This window comes from Vicugna pacos, chromosome 1 (genome assembly GCF_048564905.1).
Source record: "Vicugna pacos chromosome 1, VicPac4, whole genome shotgun sequence".
Taxonomy (NCBI): domain Eukaryota; kingdom Metazoa; phylum Chordata; class Mammalia; order Artiodactyla; family Camelidae; genus Vicugna; species Vicugna pacos.
Window position 1 is genome coordinate 18,168,345 of NC_132987.1, and position 23,284 is coordinate 18,191,628.

The following is a 23,284-nucleotide window of genomic DNA, read 5'->3' on the forward strand; positions in this document are numbered from 1 at the left end:
CTTTATAACTGGTACAGGGAAGGGTCCCTTTTTCCTCTGGGATTATAGATGTAAGATCCAATAAAGCCAGAGCTCTCTTCCATCGTGAGAAGAGAGCAGGTTAGAAAATTAAACCAAAATACAGAGGAAATGTGTGCTAAAAGCAGGTACAATAGAGGGAGAAAGAACATCAATTGAAACTCTGAGTCCAGACAGGCCTGAAGCCAACAGATCAGCAACACTTTACAATTGTTTCAGCTAATAACTCCACTGTTCCCTAGTGCTGGTTTTAGTTGGTTCTAAGTATGAAAGGAAAGTTAGAAAGTCAATTAATTTCTTTTTTAAAAGAAGTACAGAAATATGTTTGTGGGAGTCACAGACCCACTTCTTCCCTGAATGGGAAATTTCTGGAATTTGCCAGGTTTCAAGAGTTCCAGATTTATAAGGGTGGCCATTTCCTTCTTTCCTTCCTTCCTTCCTTCCTCCCTCCCCACATCCCATCTCTCTCTCTCTTTCTCCATCTCTCTCTCTCTACTGTATTGGTTGTGTGGATTAAAGGCTATAGGAGTTTGTAGAGAAAGCTGGGAAGCTAGGATATATTCCCAGCTGGAGATATATCTAGCTAGAGTGGCTTAGACGAATGTGTAGGGCTGACAATAGGGATCAAGAGAAGCAAATTTAAGAACAATTTTGGTACAGCTGCTAGGACTTGGTCATGGATTAGATCTAAGGGGCTGAACTGTCAAGATGAATGAACAAAATGGATAAACTGACACATGCTGAGTTCAACAGTCACAGAGCAGGTGAAATGGCTTAGACCCTATGGTAGGAGCTAGGACAGCAGAGATGAAGACAGCTCCTGCCTTCAAGGAGTTTACAGCAGAGGAGCTCTTGATATTCAGAAAAGAAACAAACAAACAAACAAAAGGGGCAACAACAACAAAAACCAAACCAGGAGTAGGGAAGGGTTCGTGTGGAGTTGAAAGAATGAGCTTTGAATTCCTTCTGGACATGGAGACCTGACCCTTGCCTTTGTAAGATGAGACTTGTGGTAATTGTGGTTCTCTAGTCTCCAGACTCCCAAGGCTGTTATTGGGATCAGCAGAAGGACTCAGGATGGGACTGGGAGGACAGTGTTTGAGGGGAAGGAAAAAAGATGGGGGCAAAATGTGGGCGAGGTAGAAGTGCATGCTGAACTTCATTATCATAACCAGCCAAATAGGATTTGGAGATACAAGGGGTGTGAGAGGAGGTGTTTTATGATGACAGAATGGGACCCTCCAAGGGCACTATGAGGCCTGCTATCTCAGAGGCCATGGGACAGAAAAGCTGTCAAACCAGATTAAATGATCGAATCGCATGTTTTATTAAATCAAAACACATAGGAAGAAGCAAGGGGAAAAAGATGGGGTAGGTTGTTGCATTTAGGTTAGGAAACAAAGAGGTAGAAGCGTGACAGTACCTGAATCTTGGGGGCACCATGTTTGCATGTTGTCTCTTGACTGCACCAGCCTTCCCTGCTAAGGGTGAGTTTCTAAGACCAGAGTTTTGATGTTTAAGCAAAGGTGTGCCCATAGATGGAAGTTTCCCTGGGTCAATGACACACACTAAGATCAAAGAAATGCCCAGACCAGTACACCTGGCCACCGAAGTACCTCATCAGTTAGCCAATTGAGCAGCTATGGGTTTTATTTGTATATTTTGGACAGAGGATGGGGCCAGAATGTTTGTTATCTTCCGCATTAAAACTTTACATGTGAATATTTAGTGTGTTATGTATATTTAGGATATCATGAATATTTAGAGTTCCAGTGCCTCATGTATATTTAGTACCTCTAAAATATTAGGTATCTCTTGGTCCTTTCACCCTTTCTATGTTTAAGCACACATATCTTGTACTTACTATCTTTTCTTAATGAAGTTTTGCCTTCATCTTACAAACTATAAACTTATTTTCTAAAATAGAATTGAATAGTCTACGAACCAAATGCACAAGATGGTAAGATTTCCAGGTCTCCAAATCAGAGAATCTTCTGGGAGTAGTGAAAGTTAGTCAGGCCAAGAGGGCCTGAAGCAGTGGTGAGGGCTCTTCAAAAACCAAATAGGAAATTAAAAGAGATAAGCCCAGGAATGGAAGAGGGGCAGCCAGAGCCTACCAAGGGATGCTCCGGGAAGCAACTCGGATAAGCAGAGCAGCCAACCATCCAACCCAGACAGGGAGCAAGTGGCTTTTCCCTACAGCCTCAAGAACGGAAAATTCAGGGAAGAGGTGAGAGGAAGTGGGGCCAGGTCCAGTTCAGCCCAGCCCAGACTTCCATCCTGTGGATAAAGACCAGCTCATACCAGGACTCCCCAGGTTTCTTGCAAATCTGTAACTTCCTTAAATTAGTTATTTTTGTTATTCCTCGTTTCCCTACAGCTCAACTAGTAAAATGAGTAGGGTTTAAGCAAGGAAAGAAGGAAGTGCAGTGGGGGGTTGGCTACTTATTTAAAAGCTGGCCTGTGGGGGAGGCTATAGCTCAAGTGGTAGAGCGCATGCTTAGCATGCATGAGGTTCTGGTCTTTCAAGAATAAATAAATAAATAAGCCTACTTACCTCCCCCTATTAAAAAAAAGATTAAAAAAAAAAAAAAGCTGGCCTGGGGAGCCAAGAACAGGCCCAGATTTGGTAGGCAAGGGTGGGGGTGGCTGTGAATCATTTGACAGCCTCCAGGGAGCCTGTGGGGAGAGAGGAAAACCAGGTCCATCCCAGCGGAGGTGTGAGAGCTGGCTGGGGTGGGGGTGACAGCTCTGACCCAGACAGCTCAGCTAGCCCTTCAGGGAATACTTGAGCTTTTAAAAACCACTTTGCTTTGTAGTCAGAGGTGTAGGAACTGACTGCTGTGGGAAGGAGGAGTGTGGGAAGTATTTCTGCCCCCTCCCCTCCTGGCTCCCACCGTTCGCAGGGCTGCCTCCTCCATCACTGTACACTCATTGTCTGCTCTCTGTAGGTCTCCCCCAGCGGACCGTGAGCGTCCCGGGAGCAGGCACTGTGTCCGATTCACCTCTTTCTGCCTCACAATGTGGCCCAGCGTGGGGCCTGACACTTGGAAGTTTCTCAAAGAGTTACTTGTGAATGAATGAACAAATGAATGCTTTCTCTGAACTACACTGAACTCAAGATGGGATTTACAAAGAAGGAAAGGACTGATTACCACTTACCCTGGCATTCGTGTGCCTCCAGGATTCATGGAGGCAGTGAGCTCCTAAGGTTTGGTTTCTGTGTTTATATGTATTTTCCTGGGGATATGATTCTATCTCACTCATCAGGTTTTCAAAGGGGTGTCTGTCCCCTCAAAAGGATAAGAATAATCACTTGAGAAAAGAGCTCTAGGATGGAGATTTTATATACATTTTTTTCGCATGGATTTCCCTGAAACAAATTACCTTTTCTTCCCAACACTGCTGTTTTCTTTCTGCACATAATCTCTTGGAGTTCTTATTTTGTGATGTCAGAATCTCCCATTCATCTGAGTAAGTGGTAACAAGATGCTGATTGGATTCAGGAGGCGCCACCCCAAAATATTTGGCATATTTAGTATCTTAAGCTGGAGGAATTTTTAAGTGATGGAGGGAGGGTATAGCTCAGTGGTAGAGCACGTGCTTAGCATGCACAAGGTCCTGGGCGCAATCCTCAGTAAATAAATAAATAACCGAATTTTTTCCTCCCCCCACCCCCCAAAAATTTCTTTTAAATAGTGGCAGAAGCTGGAGGGTCCCTTTCACTTCCCACCCCGCTTCCCTGACAACAGGTCATAAAACCCACATGTGAAAAGTACCCTTCGTACACTAGAAGGAAGGAGGACTCTCATTACCAGGGACAAGCAATTTGGAGCCGAGACTATATAAACAAACAGCATTAATCTAACACTTAACTTCCTCGTTGCTTCTTCAGCATTTACTAGTCTTACCACAAACCCGTTTGTCTTGTTCATTCTTCACAGATTAATTATTTGTCTAAAAGATACAAAAATTTCCAGCTCTGGTCACTTCTTTGGGTGTTCATTCTATTGGGAGGGCTCCCATGTACACGAAAAAATTTAATAAAATTTCAGGGGGAGGGTATAGTTCAGAGGTAGAGTGTGTGCTTAGCATGCATGAGGTTTTGAATTTAATCTTCATTACCATTAAACAAACAAACAAACAAACCTAATTGCCTCCCCCCCAAATAAATATAAAAATTAAGAAAAAAATTTAATAAAATCTATGTTTTTCCCTTGTTAATCTGTCTTTGTCAGTTTAATTTTCAGATTCTGGCAGGAGTGGGAAGAGAGAAATTTTTTCTTCCCCTTAAGGGCCTCAGTCAAGGCCCCCTGAAAAGTTTCTCCCACACTCCTGGCTCGTTTGTTCCTGGGTTTGCAGGTGGGAAGACGGCGTGGAGCCGGTGTGGCGCTCGTTGGAAGTGAGACCTCCAGGGCAGCGGCAGAACCCGGAAGAGCCGCGGAGTCACCCTGCTACCTAATCCAGTTCCCCGCACCGTCAGCCGGCTCTCCTCTCTCTGCGTAACAATGGAAGGAAAGAGGAAGTGGGAAAGAATGTCATCTAATTGAGTTAGAAGGGTAATTACCAGGACCTTGGAGAAGAGGTAAAGTAGCCCCCAGACAGAAGGGCTAAAGACAGCGTACAAAGATGAAGAGTGGGGAAATTAGTAACAAATATTCACTTGTGTGGGGAAGCAAAAAAGTAAAAACCTCAGCGCGGGATCGCTCAGGCTCTGGGGAGGCTGAGGCCGGCGGCAAGGACTGCGCTGGGGCTGTGGCGGGAGCGGAGAGAAAGCGACAAGCCAGGCGGGATTTCGCGGCGACCGCCTTGGCCTAGTATTGAGTATCGGTGCCACAAGAGAAGGATGAGTCAGTGCTAGCAGATCCAAGTTTAGGATAAAAGCCACTGAGAAGGCACTTGGCAAACACCTTTCCTGTGAGAGGGCTCGCTGACCATTGCAAAGAGGAATCCCCCAGCCTGATCCGGGAAACTGGGGGAGCGGCGGGCGGGGAGGTGGGGAGGCTGTACCCTGCGAAAGAGCTCGTTCTCATGGAGACTGAGAGTGAGGTGCTGTGTTATCTCCCTTTCCTTCCTCTGCGGGAGGTTTCAGCCTGAGATGACGGCCCGTTGGTTTCCTAGAGGTGTTTAAAGCCAGGGTTGGCCTAGTGCAGAAGGCAAAGGGGTGAGTGCCAGATGATGGTTGTGAACGCCACACCTTGCAGCAGAAGGCAGGGAAGCGTGCTCTGAAACTAAAAACGTTCTTGGTCATGGTCGTGGCTGTAAGTGCTTAGTGTGCCTTGGTGCCTCATGAGAGAGAGTGAGGAGCCCTGTGGGGATCTGGCCAACTGGCATCTGATTCCTTTGAGGAAGGTAAGTTCCACCACCCCATCCTGACATTCAGGGCTGTTGAAAGGATGGGCAGGACCGTGTTGCATCTCTCAGTCTAAGTCTGCACGGAAACATAGAAAGTGACCCTGAGCAGGTATTGGCCTACTACTTGAGCAGTTCATGGTGGCTAAGCACGGATTATACAGCATTTTAGGGAAAGATTGTCGGTTTTGAAGGAAGTTTGTGATAGATGACTTTGCTTATATGGTTTTGTGGGTTTTTTTTTTTTGAATTTTTTTGGAGGGGCAGAGATAATTAGGTTTATTTATTTATTTTTAATGGAGGTACTGGAGATTGAATCCAGGACCTGGTGCATGCTAAGCATGCACTCTACTACTGAGCTATACCCTCCCCTTCATGCTTGTTTTTTTAAATTGTGGATATACATGCTATTTTAACAAACTGTTTTAAAATTATACAGTTCAATGACATTAATTATGTTCATAATGCTGTACAACTCTCACCACTATTTTTTGCCAAAACTTTTTCATCGCTCTAAACAGAACCGTTGTACTCATTTGTGTGCTGCTTTTTATTGTTGTTTTTCTATAGATTATGTTGGCTTTTTTTCTCTGGAATATGCTGGTCTCTGTGCCGGCAGTTGGGGCCATGGCAAGTCACACCTTGTCAAGAAGTCTCTTCACCTGAGTTTCTTTCATCACAAGATTGCTGTGAGTTCTTTCTGTGTAAACAGCACTGCTACTTTTTTTCTACATATGCACACGTATTTCAATAAAGCAGATATATCAAACTACAAAGACTTAGTGCTTAATACTACAACCCTTTCACTTGCTCGCAATTCTGTGAGTCATCAATTCAGCAGAGCTCAACTGGGCATTTCTTCTGCTATTATCAACGAGGGCCATTCATGCCACTGCAGTCTTCTGGTGGCTCAACCGGAGTTGGATGTTATATAATATGGCCTCATTCTATGAAAGAGACAGTGTCTGGCGCTGGCTATGGGCTGGTTGGTGTATTTCCAGCATGCTACCTGGGCAGCTGGGTTCCAAAAGCAGCAAGAGAGAGACATCAAGACCCACCATGCAAACAGTTTTCAAGCTCTGCCGGAATCGTCTTTGCTAATGTTCCATTGTCCAAAACAAGTCACATGATGAAGCCCAGAGTTAGTGTGAGAGGGGATTTAATGAAAGTCCAGATACAGGCAGGTGCAGTTCCTTGGGGTCATTACTGTGATAATCTACCACACCTCTATACTGTTTTGCATTTTGATTTCCCCCTTTACAGTATATCTATTTTCTAAGTTGCTCTAGTTATTATAATTACATTTATTATGACTACACAATAGCCAATCAGAAGATTGCCAAAACGTACTGGCTCAATATTACTTAATCATTATTACTCTATTTTTTGCATTTGTTTTAATTTTCACTATTAAAAATCATTAGTTAAACAGATACTTATGAGTACCTACTATGTGTAAGGAATTACTCAAGGGCACTAGGGACACAGTTTGTTTATATTCTTGTGGGTGGGTGGGGAGTAAACACAGACAAACACATGAATATGTAATATGCATTATGGAGAGAAGCAGAGAAAGAAGATCAGAGCCTGAAAAATGGGGGTGGTGGGGTGGGGTCTGCTATTTTAAGTCTTTAAAAGACATTTTGGGATTATGTTCTAAGAATAAGGATTATTTCTTTGCATCACATCCTTGTTGTAAGAAGTGAGATCACTAGGACATAGGGTAGGAATATTGTTAAAGCTTTCAAGGTGGATTGCCCAATGCGCTCCCAAGGGCTTTCCCAATTTATACTACCACCAGCAGGAGTTTGCCAGTAGAACTGCTTTGACCATAGTAACACTGAGCATTCTCATTAAAAAAGGAACCTTTGCCAGTTTAATAGTTTTTTCAAGACAGCATTTTATATATGCTTGACCACTTTTTGGACTTTGTAAGCTTTTGAGCTGTAGTTGCCATTTTCCATTGTTTTGGTGTGTGTGTGTAAGAGAAGGGTTAAGTGGCAAAAAAGAAAAAACAAATCTAGATATGATCACATTTTGACATATACATGTTTACTGGTGTGAAAAAAAACTGAGTATAGAATATCTGGAGCCAAATATGGAGGAAACCAAATATTTTTAATCAAGGGGTTTACAAGTAGGTATTTCTTGAAGTAGCAGCTTAATATTGGCCTTGGAGGGATAAAAGTTTCCTTGTTGGGGGCCCATCTTGATATGTTTGTTTCTGAATCTGTGCTTTGTACTCTACTCGGCTGGGCACACTCTTGGGCACTGACCAGGGGGTGGGGCCACTTTTGGTCCTAACAGGAAGGACCTCGGTCCTGGGCTCATTGTGTCTATTTCTACTTTCTAGGTCCATCAGTATTAGCAGGCTCTGTGTCCATGACCCATACATATGTCTGTCTGCCCCATGGGAAGGTGTTTCATTCAGTAAGTAATGCATGTATTTATCTAATAATTCATGCGTCTATTCCTTTGGGCATGTATTCATTACATTAGTGCAGTCATTCATTCAGGACACGTTAAGTAGAAGATTTACCCCAGAAGTATTGATGATAATCAGAGACCCACGTGGGTGCCCAGGGAAAGGTCCCAGGCTGTAGACCTGCAGCTCTGTTGTTGGTGTTGTATAAATTGAGATCATAGCATTGTGCTGGCCAACCCTTTTTGGTCCACTGACTTTGAACAAATTCTTGTTTTACCAAACCCAAAGAAAAATGTGCTGACTAAGCCTCCTTTACCAGGAAAACTGTATTACATTTCTCTTTGTGATAGGAAAGGTTAGCACAACAATGTGTAACCTTAACAGCTCTGAGCACTAAATCCGCACCATGTCAGCTATGAAAAAATAGATGTCCCTGCATTCAAGTGACAGACTTTATTTGACAAGTTTATGTACCTTTGTGCTAAAGGATGAGGGACATTTTTTTAAAAAGCAAAATTCAGACTTTGTGTCCTTAAGGGGCTTATAATCCAGTTGAAGAAATAAGACCAATTCACCTAGAGTTGTAGATAATAGAACTAAGGAGTGTTTTATGTTGAAAACTGCCTTAAGACCATCTGGAACACAAATGAACTTACTACAAAACAGAAAAAGACTCAGACATAGAAAAGAAACTTATGGTCACCAAAGGGAAAAGAGGGTAGGAGGGATAAATTGGGATTAGCAGGTACAAGCTACTGTATACAGAATAAACAACAAGGTCCTACTGTATAGCACAGGGAACTATATTCAATAGCTTGTAATAACTTGTAATGAAAAATAACTGAATCACTATTCACCAGAAACTAACGCAACATTGTAAATCAACTATACTTCAAAATTAAAAAAAAAAAACAACACCAAAAACCCACCAATCTGGTTTGAAATTCCCTATCAAAGTGGAATTCCCCCTACAAAGTACTCTGCAAATAGTTTTATTTATTTATTTATTTAAATTAAAGTATAGTCAGTTTACAATGTTGCATCAATTTCTGGTGTACAGCGCAATACTTCAGTCATATAGGAACATACATATATTCGTTTTCATATTCTTTTTAACCATAAGTTACTACAAGATATTGAATATATCCCTGTGCTATACATTATAAACTTGTTGTTTATTCATTTTATATATATTAGTATCTGCAAATCTCGAACTCCCAACTTATCCCTTCCCACCTCCTGCAAATTATTTTTTCAGCTTTGTACCAGCACTCCTGGTGAGGAAACTACTATTAACTTTTTTAATTAGAAAAGCTACAGATAGACATTACTATCTATAAAATAGGTAAACAACAAAGACCTACTGTATAGCACAGGGAACTATATTCAATTTTTTTTAATGAGCTGTAATGGAAAAGAATCTGAAAAAATATATATGTATGTGTATGTATAACCAAATTGCTTTGCTGTACACCTGAAACTAACATTATAAATCGACTACATTCCAATTAAAATAAGAATTTTAAAAGAAAGAAACAAAGACAAGAAAAGCTGTATGTGCTTAATGTAACACATTGAAACAATATGGCAGAGTATCGCAGTAAAGTCAAGCCTCACCTCAAATCCCCCACCTCCCTACCATCTGTTACAGGATGGTGAGAGTGGCTAACGATTTTCTGTACTTATACAGGTTTTCACTCCATACTTTCAATTGTAATCTGTTTTTAAAATTAGATAACATATACAATATAAATATCAAAGTGTATAAAAGAATATACAATGAAAAGAAAGCCTTTCTTCTATCCCTCTCCCTCTAGCACCTCAGTTCTGCTCCCCAGTGGCAGCCACTGTTGCTACTTTTATGTGTAGCCTTCCAGAGATAGTCTGGGCATTTTACAAGCATATGTTATTATTTCTTTTTTTAAACCCAAGTGTCCGCAGATTAAGTGCAATATTTTCCCCTTAATAACATATCTTAGAAATTATTCCATACCATTACTTAGAGCAAGCTGCTTTATTCCTTTTCACTGGTGCATAGCATTTCCTTATACAGACATGTCATTTATTAAATCAATCTATTTATGAAGATTTTGGTGTTCCTGCCCTTTTATTATTACAAACAAGTCTGCAATGAATAATGACTATATTACATCTTTTTTTTTCATGTGCATGCAGATTTGTAGGATACATATCTAAAAGCAGAATTGCTGGGTCAAAGAGCAGATGCATTTATTACTTTGCTAGATATTGTCAATTGCTCTCAGTAGACATTATATCAACTTGTATTCCATTCATCAATTATGAGAATACTTTTTCCGCATACTCTTACCAGGATATTAATGACTAAACAACTTCTTCCAATTTAGTAGGTCAGAAATAGTTACCTTTAGGTGTTTTCATTTGCACTTCTCTTATGAAGGAAGTTGAGCATTTTTTTCATATATATGAGAGTCATTGTGTTTATTTTCAGTCTGTTCACATCCTTCAGCTATTTTTCTATTAGTTTTTTCTCCTTGTTGCTTTTCTTGTCAATATGTAGACTTTATATACATACATAGTTTTTTCTTTCCTTTTTTGGCTGGGGTGATAATTAGATTTATTTATTTATTCTTAGAGAAGGTACTGGGTATTGAACCCAGAACTTCACACATGCTAAGCATGTGCTCTACCACTTGAGCTATACCCTCTCCCCATACATACATGTTTTTATTTAGAACAATTAAAATTTCCAGTTTGTTAGTTCTCTTATAACTGTTTTTTTCCATGCAGGAATTTTTTAAAAAATGGCTGAATTTAGTGAATTTAAGTGAAATAAGTCAGATAAAGAAAGACAATTTTTGCATGATCTCACTTATATGTGGAATCTAAAAAAGTAGAACACATAGTAACAGAGGAGAATGGTGATTACAAGAGGCTGAGGGCAGGGGAAATGGAGAAATGTTGGTCAAAGGGTACACATTTTCAGTTATAAGATGCATAAGTTGTGGAGACCTAATGTATAGCATGATGACTAGAGTTACATACTTGAAATCTACTAACATAGTATATCTCGAGGGTTCTCACTACCACCAAAACAAAAAAAAAGGTAACCGGATGAGGTGAAGGATATGTTATTAGCTTGATTTTGGTAATCATTTCACAAGGTACATCAAAACATCATGTTGTACACCTTAAATATATACAATTTCAATTTCCAATTATATTTCAGTAAAGCTAGAAAAAAAACCTCTGGAATTAATTAGTATTTTCTCTTTTTAATTTAATTTTTTGGGGGGTGGAGGGGGTAGGGAATTAGGTTTATTTATTTATTTACTTATTAACAAGATCAGAGGAAAGTGAGAACACAGTCCCTCACTACCACAATTTATGCAGTCAAATTTCCCACATTTGGGGAAATCGCAAGGGTCAGCACATCTGGAGTGCAATGGATAAGCCTCGCCTGGGAAAACCACCTTTGTGATCATGGTATCTCCCCTGCCAGATAAATATATATGTGTGTGTGTGTGTGTGTGTGTATGTGTATATATATATATTTTAAACAGAGGTATTGAGGATTGAACCTACAACCTTGTGCATGCTAAGCACATATTCTACCACTGAGCTGTACCCTTCCCCTAGAATACCATTTTTTGTGATAAACTAAGTTTATATATATAAATTATATACAACTTTACGTATATGTTTCTAGGCTTTTAATTTTGTTTCATTTATCTATCTGCCTAGTGTTAAAAAACAGAACTCAACAATCGAATTGATTTTATTAGGAAGATTCATGAATTGGATGGAATCCCATCTGGCACTGGAAAAGCCTGCAAGGGGCTATACAAAATGGAAGGTCTTTATAGGAAGAAGGGTGGGGCAAGGAGCTATCAGCAAAAGAGAAGAAAGGATTATTTTAGGCCAGGACATCTTTTTTGTTGGAGGAAGGGAACAGCCAGAGTTTTATTATAGAGACTGACTCTTTTTGATTGGTGAGGGGTGGAAACGGAGAGGGCCCACATGACAGATTGCCTTACAGGTGCTTGACCTGAAAATTCCAGACTGGTCGGTTAAGATTACATTTCTGGGAGAGGTTGAAACTGCAGTTAGATCCGATATTAAATCTAGGCTTGGTATCATGGGTTTTTAACATGAATGACTGATGCCATTTTGGCACCATGGTTTTCCTTTTAACACTAGTCACATCCCTTACAGTCCTGTTTTTATTATTCTATGTTTAATACATAGAAGAGGTGGTCTTCCTTTTCTTTTTTTTTTTTTTTTTCCAGGATTATTTTTAAGAATTTTCCCAGATTGGGGGTCGGGGGAAGGGTATAGCTTAGCGATAGAGCGCGTGCTTAGAATGCATGAGGTCCTGGGTTTCACCCCCCAGTACCTCCATTAATGAATAAACAAACAAACAAACCTAATTACCCTCCCACCCAAAAAGTAGAAATAAAAAAATTTTTTTAAAGAATTTTCCTGATATTCTTGGAATATAAATTTTAAAATTGTGTAGTTACAGAAACTTGATGTTTTATTCCTGGTTATGCGTTATGCTAAATGTATAGATTAATTTATGGTGTATAGATATCTTTATAATATTGAGTCTTCCTACCCAATATGTGTGTTGTCCTCTTCCTAGCAGACTATTTTTTAAGGCAACCCATTCCATCATTGGATGATTCTAATAGTTTTTAAAGTTCCCCTTGTTTTGAAGTACATCTCTATATTTTCTAGGCAATGGTTCTAATTTTGTCCTTTGAAATTATACAGGAGTCAATATTTGAAGTGTTAAACATGATCTACAAAAAAGCTACATCAGTGCTACCCGACCTTCCACATCATGGCACATGAAGAAAATTATAGTGTGCACATGGAACCCTGGGGTAAGTAGATGAACTTTTTGCATCGAAGGTGATGGTGGTGGGAGGGAGGGAATCAGGCTGCTCCAGTCACTACTTCTGCTGACTTGAGAGCTGAGGGGGCTGCAGCTGGCACTGTGTGAAACCCCCATGGAGTCCATCATCTGGGAGGCTCTTCACTAGAAGTTCCTCTCCTTGCCTCTCTCGCCTTCTCTCATTTCACTTCTGCTCCCTGGACCTGCTTTTCTTTTTAGACCTTAATATACCAAGCACATTCTCTTTTTAGGGCCTTTTCATTTGCTGTTCCCTCTGCCTAGCTTGCTCTGGCCCCAGAAGTTCACACAGCTGGCTACTCATTCTCTAGATCCCCGGATGGTCATACCTAAGGGAGTACTTTCTCTTGCCCCAAGTCATGGTATTTTCTTTGTATCACATCAGTTTTAGAAATTTTCAGATGATTTATGTGTTACTGTCTCTCTCCCCACCACTAGACTGTAAGCTCAAAAAAGGCAGGAGTCACGTCTGTTTGGTTCTATTCTATCCCAGAGCCTTATATAGTGCCCTGCATGGGCACTCAATAAATATTTGCTGTGTAGATACAGACTACTATATATAAAACAGATAAACAACAAGGTTCTACTGTATAGCACAGGAACTATACTCAATACCTTATAATAATCTAAGTGGAAAAGAATATGGAAAAGAATATATATGTATAACTGAATCACTATGCTGTATACCAGAAATTAACAGAACACTGGAAATCAACTATACTTTTATTTAAAAAAATATTGCTATGTGAATGAGTGAATGGCTTCCTACTCTAGATCTTGGAGGATCTCTTCCATGACCACATTAGCTTTTCTTCCCAGGTTAACCTCTCTGCACCTACCTACTTCCCACAATCCACAGCTTCTCCTGGTCTGATCAAAGGGCTGCTGCTGGTGAGCTATGAGTCTCGCTGTCTATACTGTCTCCCCCTCTTTTGGCCATGCTAGCCACAGAGGCACCACAGACCTTATCATCCCCCTTGCAGAATCCAGATATACTGTGTCTGCAGTATTCTCGGGACTCATTTGGTTTAGTAACCCTATCAAAAAACGGAAATGAGGTTAACTCGGCAGGAAATGAGGTCAGTTTGGCCACTGATGGCAAAACACTGAACAGTGTGGGAGTTAATAGTCTGAATTAACAATACAGGATGTGTCCTGTGGCAGTGCAATAGGGACATCAAATGGACCGTGAACCGTGCAGGGCAGTTTGGGCTCAGACAGGGAAGATCCCTCTGGTGATTGATCACTTTCTGTGTACCTTGGGCAGGTGAGTGAGTGTGGAGTGGGCACTGCTGAGTCCTCCCAACCTGGGATAAATAGTGCTCAGGGCATTGTAGGAGAATGGCTTTGGTGAAAATCAATAAGCACTATTTGTTAAACCTCCCATACCTTGTGCTAAGCATCTGTTATCTCTACTCCTCCCAATATCCCTGCGTAGGTCATATTAACCTTTTCAGGGAGAGTGAAATGGAAACTTAAATGGCTAAAGGACCTCCCCAAGGTCACTGGGTGATAGTGATAAGACAAGGAGTTAATCCAGCCCACACCCCCATTCTGGTCTAGGGCCCCTCTTTTTTTTCTATGCTAAGTGAGGGGAGAAATGCAAATACAGGGCTCTAATGAATTCTTTTGTAAATGAACATTGGTTTGAATCTATCTACTTGTGTATAACATATTTAATCAATTCTGAAATGAGAAAGAAGAATCAATGAAGAAAGAAAATCTACAGAAAAATCTAGGATGGTTATCAGAGATGATCAGCACACTCAAATTTTCATGTGTCACAGTCCATTAAAAGCTAATAGGCATAAAAACTAATCAACAGAATATACCCATAAATGAAAATAATGATGTTGTTAATGCAGATGTGGGATACAGTTGAGCTCATTAACCTCCTGTTTCATCCACATCTTTCCTGAATTTATGGAGACAATGATGTAATTATAACCAGAGAGGCCAATTAGAACTATAACTCCACGTGGAGGACATTTAATGTTTTCACTGCAGGCTCCTATCTCTGCATTTCTTCTAGATAATCATCGCCACCGGCTGCAGCCCCTCTTCCCTCCCTAGCAACCCTCCTTCCCAGTCCTGCACCAGGATGTTTGAATTGGCACTAGAGGAAGGAGTAAAGTTCTTGGGTGGGGTAGCTGGGAGGTGTGGTCTGAAAACTGCCAACAGCTATTCTTCTATTCACTTGTAGGAACTTGTCTGAGAGGGAGTGGTTGACTTATCGAGAGATGCACCTACGGGAGAAGGAAGAGGAGAAGGAGAGCCAGTCTTAGTTGCCATTGCCCTTGAGGCTTTTTCTGTAGTTGTCTAAGCTAGTAGAGTTGAATTTCTTTCACTTGTAGCCAAGTGGCTGACTGTTGACCTTATGCATTCCAAACACCTCAACCATCAGCTGTCTATTGGCTGTTTGAGGTTCATCCCCTCTGATCCAGGGAGAATTCTGTTTTGTTTGTGCTGGGGTGTGTGTGTGTGTGGTGTGGTGTGGTGTGTGTGTATGTATGTGTGTGGTTCCACCCATTATCTCCTGAGAAATTTCCCTTCCAGTCTCCACCCCTACTAGAGATGTGTTCTCAGGGATGATGCATAAGCTGTAATACTCACTTAGTTGAAATAAAGTTAATTCTACTTTTTAAGTCAATCCCAGCTGTTTAGAAATAATCTATTTTTTTTTCTTTCATTTTACCCCTAAAATTACGTGTGGGCAAACCTTGGAGTAAACTACGGAATAGTAGATAAAGCACTAGAATTAGTCAGGACTCAGGGATTTGAATTGTAGCCTGCTGTGGGATCTTGAGCAAGTTTCTTATGAGTTTTTAAATCTCTCTTCATCTGTTAAATGAAATGAGTACATGCAAACATCTAGTACAGTGTCTGGTACACAGTGCATGCTCAATAAATGTTTGTAAATGAGTAATTTAATGAGGGAATTGAATCCTAGTGGGTCCCTTTTTGAGTTTTCTATATGGACAGTAAATTCCCTTTGGTCTTTAAAGCCCCCATTCTTAGTCCACTGAGACCCATTCTTAGTCCATTTAAAGCTACACTTAGTCTTTAGAGCTCCATTCTTAGTCCACTGAGACCAAAGGTCATACCCCTCCTCTCCTTTTTGATCAAATGTCAAAGTGCTGGGAGAGAGCATTTGATTGGCAGAGCTTCTGTCACATGCTCAAAGGGGGCAGGGAGAGAAGGAACTTCCTATTGGAAGGATCTTCTAGGGACACTTGCAGCTTCCTTAGTGAGAGGGCAGATTCCTGAGTTAGCTAATTCATGCTCAGGAACCATGAATAAAAAATACCAAGGCGAATTTACCATAACATTATCACAGTATACTTCAAAATCAAAGGTATTTATGGAGTCAATTATTTTGGATTATTTGTGCCTTTCCCCCATTCCTTTGAGAGAATAATCAGATTTGACAACTGAAACTCAATAGCTTTGCCATCAACCAAAAACATTTATGAAGCTTCTCACTATGCTAGAAGAGCAAAGGATGTGGAGAGGTGGCAGGTCCAGACCTTAACTGTGAAGACCTCGGCCACTCCAAAGGCAATCTTCCTGCAATAGTATTCATTTATAAATCAGCAAGTATGCTTCCTTATAGGAACTTCTATAATCTTTTAAGGTCTAGATTGGGACAGCAGACAACCATTTGACTCTATGGAAAGGGATTTAATTTTTTCCCAGTTTTATTGAGCTATCATTGACATAACATTATATTAGTTTAGGTTGTACAACATAATGATTTGGTATATGTATGTGAAATGATTACTGGAAAGGGATTTTTTTTAAACAATCTCGGTAAGTTTCATTTTTTAGAATGTATCTTTATTGACGTATAGTCAGTTTACAATGTTGTGTCAATTTCTAGTACAATACTTCAGTCATATAGGAAAATACATATATTCATTTCCATATTCTTTTTCACTGTAAGTTACTACAAGATATTGAATATAGTTCCCTGTGCCATACAGTATAAACTTGTTTTTTATCTCATTTTTGGTTCTGTAATCGATTTCCATCTCCTTATTGACTCTTGTATACTAAGTGTTTATTTCCTCTGATTATAAATTTATCCATGGGTTCTTATCCCATAGTGTACTGGATCACAATTAGATAAAGTTCAGATGCTAACATAACTGGTGCTTCCTTTCCTGGGTGCCAGGGCAGGCTCACCCAGGTGCAGGTCCTGTTTATTCTATAACTGAGTAGGACCCTATTATCATTGGTGATCATATGGCATTTGTAACTGCATAACTGTATCATGATTGAAAGGGTTTCTCTCATGCTTTTGCTACCTAGGATTGGGCTGGAAGGGATGGGGAACTTGGGGTGATTTGCCCATTCCCTTTGTTTTGCTCCCAACACCTCAGAGATAGCACTTGGGTTTTTGTGCATCTTGTTCATAACTCACCCCAACTGCACACATCTGCAGTTATTTTTAGTTCTTCATAGTTTCTTTGTGTTCTGTTGTCCCTGCCCGTGCAAACACTGTAGCAAGAGGGCTCAGGCCTCAGCCTGCCTAAAATGCCAGAAGCATATATCAGCCTGACTTGAAACTGCACACTTTTTTCTCTAGAGCGCTTTTCCACAGACCCCTTTCCTAAGCACCTTTGTTCTAGACACAAGAATATTAGAAGAGTTCCAAAGTCAAAGGTGAACATCATACCCAGCAGAAGAAAGGGGACTGCTGGATCTGCAAAACCAAGGACAATTTTGCAACAAGCTGTTATCCTGTATGGAAACCAGCGCCGTTCCTTGAACTCTTACTATGAAACTCCCTACCTTCTCTTTTCGCAGGGCTCACAGCTTTGGAGGCATTAGCCCACTGTGATCTCCTTTGCCTGGCAAAGAAATAAAGGTGCCTTTTCTACTTCATCTAAAACTCTGTCCTTTAGTCTCAATTCAGTAAGTAGGGTCACTTGAGTTTTGGCAACAACCCCACCCTGACGCAGTTCTGCGCAGGCGCAGCTGGGACCCTGGAGGATGCTGGGAGTAGTTTTCTTGCTAAGACCCACGCCCACCCTCAGTCTGCTCCTCCTGTTGTTAAGTCTAAAGGAAGTTTTCCAAAGGTCTTTTTTTAAACCCAAAATGTAGATTTGCCCTTGTTGTCTAAGTAAACACTTTCCCTGCTGAAGTAGGCTCAAGTGTTCGGGAATCCCTGGCTGCCAGAGCCCGTGGTGCAGAAACTCCCTTATTCTGGATTAAAAGGAACAAAGTTCAGTCTGAGTAGGGTCCTGACCCAGGCCGTGTCCCACCTGAGAATACTTCTTTTACTAATCATTGTCTTTTGAGTCTTTCTTTTCAGTATCAAGGTTAGCTACAGCCAGGTGCTCTTCAGTCCCCTATTCTGATCTCCATGCCCAGTCAGCCCAGCACCTTGGAATGTGTTTACTTCCCACATACCCCAGAGCAGTCTGAAGCTCACTGGTGTTAGTGGCTCCTGCTGGGCCATTCCTATGCCCTGGGGCTAGTATCTGGAGTTTCAAGTCATCAGCAGGGGAGAGTCCTTTGAGAGGAATTGGCTTTATCTTTTACCTCCAGGCAGAGCCTGAATGAAGATAATGACTTCAAAGGAAGAGGGAGAATTCCAGATAACTTCTAGAGAAAGAAGGATAAACAGAATTTGAGGACTGTCCAATCTGTTTGTCAACGAGGTTAAAAAATTAGTTATACGAAGAAAAACAGCTGAAAAGATTAGCATTAAAATATTGACTTTTATAAATAGATGAGATTACAACTGATTTTTCTTCTTTATATCCTTTCTACTAGTCTGTGTTACCTTTTCCTTTTTAAAGTTTTTTTTTTTTTAATCACAAAAGTAAAGTCTACAGATAACAATGCTGGAGAGGGTGTGGAGAAAAGGGAACCCTCCTACACTGTTGCTGGGAATGTAAATTGGTGCAGCCACTGTGGAAAACAGTATGGAGGTTCCTTAAAATACTAACAATAGAGTTGCTATATGATCCAGCAATCCTACTCCTGGGCATATATCCTGAGAAAACTGTTATCCAAAAAGATACATGCTCCCCAGTGTTCATAACAGCACTATTTACAATAGCCAAGACATGGAAGCAACCTAAATGTCCACCAACAGATGAATTGATAAAGAAGATGTAGTATATATACACAATGGAATACTACTCAACAATAAAAAAGAATGAAATCATGTCATTTGCAGAAACATCAATGGACCTAGAAATTACTGAATTTAGTGAAGTAAGTCAGAAAGAGGAAGACGAGTACCATATGACTTCACTTATATGTGGAATCGAGAATATGACACAAATGAACTTATTTACAAAACAGAAACAGACTCACAAACATAGAAAACAAACTTACAGTTACCAAAATGGAAAGGGGATGGGGGAGGGATAAGTTAGGAGTTTGGGCTTAGCAGATACAAATTACTATATACAAAATAGAAAAACAAGGTGCTAGTGTATAGCACAGGGAACTACTCTCAATATACTGTAATAAACCATAATGGAAAAGAATATGAAAAAGAATGTGTATGTACATGTATAATTCAATCACTTTGCTGTACAATAGAAACTAACACAATGTTGTAAATCAACTATGCTTCAATTAAAATTAATTAAATCACAAAAGTGATGTAGGCTCATTGTAAAACCTTCAAATCACAAGGAAAACTACATTTAAAAAGTGAAAGGAAAGGATCACTTTACCCAAGGGCCAATACCAATTCCCTCCCAAGTTTATAATCACTGATAAAGTTTTATCATATTTGTGTACATGCATACGTACATATATTTAAATAAGGATCCATAGATTTAAACATATGATCACGCTTTTTTCTTTTAGCACTTTTGAAGACTTCAACATCAGGTCTGTCACTTTTTAAATTATTATTTTAAAATGTATTTTTATTGAAGTAGCCAGCTTCCAATGTTGTGTCAATTTCTGGTGTACAGCACAATGCTTCAGTCATATGGGAACATATGTATATTCGTTTTCATATTATTTTTCATCATAAGTTACTACAAGATATTGAATATAGTTCCCTGTGCTATACAGTATAAACTTGTTGTGTATCTAAGGTCTGTCACTTTTAAATCGCTGTTTAGTATTTTGAGGCATGAATATATTGTAATTTGACTAAATTATCTCAATGGATGTTTAGGTCATTTCAAAAATATTTTTTGCAATTACAAACTATACTGGATTCAATATTATTGCATGTACTAACCTGTGTATATGTGTTTTTCTTTGGGATCAATTTAGAGAAGTAGAAATTATGGACTAAAGACCTATCCACTTAAATTCTGGATAGAAGTTGCTAAACTGCCCTTCCGAAAGACTTTACCAATTTATTTTCTGCTCAACAGTGAAATAGAACACTCATTTTTCCATCACTTTAGCCAGTAGTGAGTATTACTGGGTGTTTAAAATGTTGATAATTCTGCCTCCCCTCCCTGAAAATTTTATTATTAAAATTCACATTTTTCTGATTGCTAGGAAGGTTGAGTAGCTTTTCATATCTTTATTGGATGTTTATATCTCTTCTATAAATTACATTTTTATTATCTTTTACAATTTTTCACTGTCTCTTCTTTATTTATTATATATCCCGTGTATTGGTGATTTCGAAGATTATATGATTTTCCCAGTTTATCACTTGTCTTTTAATCATGATTTGTGTGTGTGTGTATGTATGTGTGTCTGTTTAACTGCACAGAAGATTTAAAAATTTATGCAATGAGGGGGGGAGGGTATAGCTCAAGTGGTAGAGCACATGCTTGGCATGTATGAGGTCCTAGGTTCATTCCCTGGTAACTCCTCTGAAAATAAATAAATAAATAAATAGACCTAATTACCTCCCCCCACCAAAAAAAAATTTATGCAGTGAAAACTGTCAAATTTTTCCTTCACGGTTTCTGGGTTTCATTTCATACTTAGGAAAACCTTTCATTATAAACCGAGTTTATGATAATATTTTCTTATTTTCCTCTAATACTTTTATGGGTTTTTATATTACACCATTAAATCTGCCTGAAAATTTTATTTGTGTATGGTGTAAGGTGGTGTATAACTTAATTTCTAAATATTCAGTTGCCTAATACCATGCACTGAATACTCATTCTAATTCACTGTTTTGAAAGTGCCATCTTAACTGTAAACTAAATATATTTTCTTTTCTTTTCTAAATATATTTTCATATAGACACAGTCTGGTTTTTTTTTTTCTGTGATACCATATTGTGTCAATTGCTATTGTCTTTTACTGTGATTTGCTATCTGATAAGGTGGCTTTCCTCATTGATCATTTTTTAAAATGTTCTTTTCTCTGCTCAGGCATTTTCAAATTGAAGAATCTTGAGAGTCAAATAAGCTTGAGGATGACCATAGGGTCATTTCAATAGACGTCAAAACAAGCCTTTGATGAAATTGAACATCCACAATATGGAATATTATGCAGTTGTTTTAAAAAAGAGAGAGAGAGAAAGAGAGCCATTTGTACCCTAATGGGAAGATCTCCAGTACAAGTGAAGAAAGCAATAGAACAATGCATATCTTATGACTCTCCTGAATTAAAAAATGAAAAGGAATATCCATTTACACCTGTGTATGAAAATATATGTGAATTCAAAAACATAGGTCTGGAGGGATATACCCTTAACTGGTATGGCTTTTGCTTTCAAGGAAAGGATGAGGAGGGTAGAGGTGTCCTGAATACTGTGGGGTGTTATCCAGATGCCCCTCCTTAAGATCAGGGCACTTCACCCAGTGGCCAGGAATGTTGTCTGCTGACAGCTTATGCAGAGTGCCTCTCCAGGCATTGTCCTTAGCTGCGGGTAGCTGCTTTGCCAAGTTTAAGCTCCTCCCTGGGGACAGATTGCATCCAATGACTGCTTACTGTGTGGTACAAATTCATGTTCCCTTTGCTTCAGTTTGGGGCAGTTATAAAGGGCAGTCTGAGCTTCAGAGCTCCCCCAGGGATTGCTGCAGCCTCTGTTGCAACTGCAACTACTTGGCAACCTAACTTCTCTGCCTGGTCTCACTTCTCTCACTCCTTCACAGATATCTCTGAGAGTACTTCTCAGTAACCCACCTGCACACAGATTTGCCTCACAGTCTATTTCCTGGGTTACCCAGCTTGCAATAACAGGCAATAAATTACCGAGTGATGGAGGATAGGTGGATGGGTTTTTCACATTTTGCTCTCTTATATAAACTGGAATCATGTATTTATGAGACTTAATTTTTAATTGGTGTTTAAATATTGCCATTAAATAGAAAATATAACAACAATACTGAGCTAACTTTTAAAAAAGAAACTCTCATGCCTCCCCCCCACCCCCGCTCCGCCAACGCCTTTCCCCCTTTCCATCCAGTAGTCTCACTACCGTTGCACAACTCATTTCTTTTCTATGTATTTCCCTGAGTGGGGATCACACACAGTCTTATTTTTGCCTGGCTTGTGTGGTGCAAAAAACCAAATAGTAATGCAGATTTCTCATAAAGGTGGACTTTTTACTGCTCCGTTAAAATGATAAAAGAGCAAGGCGCAGTTGAACCAGAACAGGCATTCAGAGAATTCTGAGAGCTATTGTCTCCGCCTTGGGTCCGGAGCAGGTGAGTTCGTTGTATTCCATGAAAAAGGACATTCCTGGAGGAACTTTACTTAACATCACACAGCCTCTGAGTCAGCACAAGGATTCTGAGCTCCAAATTCTCAGTGCAGCTTTCTTTCCGCCAAAAAAAGTTGCTGTTTTCTAAAGACTGAATGTATTCTCTGATTAGGATCCTCCAGGTGAACACAGCAGGTGTCTCTTCTGACAAAAACAGAGAAATTCTTGTCCTTAGAAGGGAAGGGAATAGGGAAACCTGTTCAAAGGACTTGCTAGTCTATGGTCACCCTGAGGAAGTAGCTGTGGTCCGCAGCTGCTCAAGAGACCCTTCCCTAACTTTTCTCCAGAGTTTTATTCTCAAGTTTCTCTGGGGACTGATCTCCAGAAGCTGTAGGGAAACACTCCCCAACTAGTTATTCTCGCACACCCATGAAACTCCCCTTTTCAGAGTCAGGAGCTCAGGTTGGCCAATGAACAATTAACCACAAATGGAGTGGTTGCAAACTTTTCTCAAAAATGAGGAATTTCAGGGGGAGAGTATATCTCAAGTGGTAGAGCGCATGCTTAACATGCATGAGGTCCTGGGTTCAACCCCCAGTACCTCTGTTAAAGATAAATAAAATGAATAAACCTAATTACCACCCCTCAAGAAAGAGGAATTTCAAAATTGTCTATGCTTGTTGGTCCAGGACAATTTTGCTTTATTCTGCTCCCCAAAGCCCTCATACAACCCCAAATGCAGCAAAAAACAAGTGTTGATGAGGACATGGAGAAATTGGAAGCTTTGTGAATTCTTGTTAGGAATGTAAAATGTTACAGCCCCTGTGGAAAACAGTATGGCAGCTCCTAAAAAAATTAAAACTAGAATTACCATATGATCCAGCAAACCCACGTCTGGGTACATACTCAGAAGAGTTGAAAGCAAGGTCTCAAAGAGATATTTTCACACCCATGTTTATAGCAGCATTATTCACAATAGCTAAAAAGTGGA

At 39.9% G+C, this 23,284-nt stretch overlaps 1 long non-coding RNA gene and 1 other non-coding gene across 13 annotated transcripts in view; one reads left to right on the plus strand and one right to left on the minus strand.

The window, feature by feature from the left end:
* The first annotated feature begins 4,424 nt into the window (after nt 1-4,424).
* The window catches only part of LOC140694721 (uncharacterized), a 40,901-nt gene continuing 22,041 nt past the window's right edge, over nt 4,425-23,284 (plus strand). For 2 of the 12 annotated variants that reach the window (XR_012070677.1, XR_012070725.1), the window contains exons 1-4: nt 4,438-4,603; nt 5,941-6,059; nt 7,724-7,800; nt 12,551-12,663. This is a non-coding gene — a long non-coding RNA (uncharacterized lncRNA). Of the gene's footprint in view, nt 4,604-5,940; nt 6,060-7,723; nt 7,801-12,550; nt 12,664-14,895; nt 15,343-17,323; nt 17,343-17,501; nt 17,587-18,245; nt 18,434-19,526; nt 19,551-19,946; nt 20,090-21,016; nt 21,281-23,284 lie in introns of those variants that run through there. The other 10 variants (XR_012070415.1, XR_012070562.1, XR_012070449.1 and 7 more) reach the window with 10 other exon arrangements.
* On the minus strand, nt 11,122-11,284 carry LOC116281573 (U1 spliceosomal RNA). The gene has a single exon (XR_004191049.1). It is a non-coding gene; the product is annotated as a U1 spliceosomal RNA (small nuclear RNA).